Here is a 3,081-nt window from a genome sequence, read left to right as displayed (position 1 = left end):
CAAAGTTGGCGGGCATTCCCCAGGGGAAACTGACTGGCATAGGTGGCGCAAAATGAGCTGTTGCGGCAGTCACAGTTGAGGAAGCTACCTTAGATATAACAGTCCTCGCAGGAGGAGTTGCAGGAGTTGGCGACGATTGGCTCTGAGAAGCCAGTACTAACTCCATCATGGAAGTCAACCTAGCTATCTCATCCTTCAGTTCCCGGTTCTCTTTCTCTAGATGCTCCATTAGTCTTGGAAGATTAGTTCTTGTGTTATACCAGTGCGTCAGTTTGTCTTCAAAATAAATGAAGAGCAAAGAGTTAGACCACTGAGCTGAACAAAACCTGCTTATGCGTATGATGCATGCAATGCTTGTGCATATGATTTTTTTTAATCAAAGAAACTTTATAGAGATCTATTTGCAAATGTTTGAAAATATTAATCTTTTAAGACATATATGGAATACTCATAACAATAATATTTGGAAAAAATTTTACACCAAAGAAGTAGTACAATTTTGGTAACCAAATACAATACAAGAGGAAAGGAGAATAAACATCCTATGGAGCCCTAGAAACAATTGTCCAAAGCTCTCGAGATCGGAAGATAAGTTGCATGAAGCCTCTTCACCTCTCTCTCATAAGCTGCTTCCATGTCGGCCTTCTCCTTAGCAAGTCGATCGTACTTCCTCTTCCAAACCTTGGATGACTGAGGAAGAAGAGAAGTAACCGCATCATCAGGCTCATCAATAACCTGATGCTCCAGAAATTCTATCACAACATCCTTATCTCTAAGTTGCTGAAATAGTTCCTCTCGCTCACGAACCCAAGCACTCAAACGGTCTTCATCTCTCAACTCCTCTACACCTTGGTTAGGGAGGGTTGAAGGCTCAATCATAACCATAGGGGTAGGTCTCGGATAGTCATATGGCATGCGGTACTCAAGCGATCTCTTCCTCATCCAAGCGGTGTAGGGCTCCAAAGAAATACAATTCTTCGGACCAAGCTCTTTCCTTCCCTTCCTATGAATCTTGCGCCAAGTGCGGACCATTCTGCCCTTCAAGTTCTGGGGATCTTTACCCTCTTGAAAGAATACACCTTCCAACAGAATGTTGTTAGGTTTATCCTTTAAGGGGAACCCAAGCTGACGGCGAGCCAAGATAGAGTTGTAGTTAATTCCACCACATGTACCAAGAAGAGGCACATTGGAGACTTCACCACAAGAATCAATAATCTGGACACCATCATACACACGATTATACCAAAAGATATCATCATTAGTGAGAGACATAAGTCTCGTAGACCACCGTAGACATCCCTTGTTCTCCTTGAAGGCGAGCGTCCGAGGCAAGTGCGAAATAAACCACTTGTACAACAGAGGCAGACAACACACAATGGATCCACCGCCCTTTGCATTCCTCATCTGCAAAGAGAAATAAGTGTCACCCAACAGAGTCGGAACGAGATTAAGAGTAGAGAAAATCCTAATAGCGTTCATATCCACAAAATTATCGATGTTGGGGAATAACACTAGCCCATATATGAGAAGTACAAATATGGCTTCAAAGGCATCCTCACTCATGGCCTTCCCAAACAAAGTAGCTTGGGCAATCAGAAAATCAGATGGGAGACCTTGAATTCCACCTTTGGTAGTCATATGAGTAACAATATCAAATACATCTATGTGAAGCAGATCAACAATCTCTTGGGAAGAAGGAACCCTCTCCAAACCACTAAACGACAACTGATCCAGAATTGGTATACCCACAAGATAGGCATACTCCTCAAGTGTAGGCAACAACTAGAAATCCGGAAAAGTGAAGCAACAGTACAGAGGATCATAGAACTGCACCAATACACTCATCAGACCTTCATCCACTTGAATAGACAGAATAGAAAAAAGCTTCCCATGGCGAGCTTTGAACTCCAAGGGATCTAATACATAAGATGTCAAACTCCTTAACTCTTTCAAGTCGGGTTGTCTGAAACTGTAATTCTTCGTATTCCTTCTTTGCTTATCCATGTCTGAAAATTAGCAAATAGACCTCTTAAGTTCCTTGAAAATTTTCTCATTGTTGATGATATGGATGCAAATGAGTGCATGAATGCATGGATGCAACCATCACACTCAAGGATCAAGCATGTCACACCACACAAAGGTCACGGGATGGCTCAAGTCATCCTCAATATCAATCATCCATTTTGGTGGATTATGGTTTACACCTTATCAACACCCAAGTTCCATTGATATTGAGGATATACGAGAACGGATCAACCGCGAATCAAGGGTTTGTTTTAAGTCACGAGCATGGAGTGTCGGTTAAGAACCACCCAATGGGAGTGTACTATGGTTAAACTTGAAAATCATGTTCTAAAAGAGGTCCCCATAGTCATCATCTCATCTTTCGGATATTATCGGATAAAACGACTACTCGTATTCCAAAAATATTCTCAAGAGAGACTCTTATGAGTGTAGTATCGCGTAACAATCGTATCAAATCTTACACTTGAACGACCTTCGCACTACGTTCTAAAATAAGCCAAGATAGGCTAGGTAATCTAAGATCCTTGGCTTCTAAGGTGTATATTGGAAAGAGTAATGCCTGACCACGACTACTCGTGTGACATTATTGATCCCAACAAGACCTCCACCAAGTGAATGGGCTTGCAAGTCAACTTGCTAAGGAATAACTCCACACAAGTCAATAAGACTATACCATTCTCCTATCATAAGTGCACTCGAGTTCGGGTAAAGAACTCATCTCACAAGAAACCGCCAAGCATACAAGCAATTCATATATCAAGCAATTCATACATTACAAACAATACAATCATCCCAAATTTGCACAAAAATATGTCACAAATTAATATAAACATACAATACATATAAGCAAAAAGTAGGCTAAACCCACTAGGAAAGAGATTCACTCCCCAGCAGAGTCGCCATTTTTCTGTAGCGGGGTATTCGTTACCTTTAGATTTATTGACTAAATCAAAAGTAAACATACAATTCGAGTCGCCACCACACTTTTATTTATCCAAAGGAAATGTTAAAAAGCGAACAAAAACCATGTAAGAAGTTTTATCAAATAAAAAACTA

The sequence above is a fragment of the Lathyrus oleraceus genome, chromosome 2, assembly GCF_024323335.1.
Source record: "Lathyrus oleraceus cultivar Zhongwan6 chromosome 2, CAAS_Psat_ZW6_1.0, whole genome shotgun sequence".
Taxonomy (NCBI): Eukaryota; Viridiplantae; Streptophyta; class Magnoliopsida; order Fabales; family Fabaceae; genus Lathyrus; species Lathyrus oleraceus.
Note: the sequence above shows the minus strand (reverse complement) of the source record.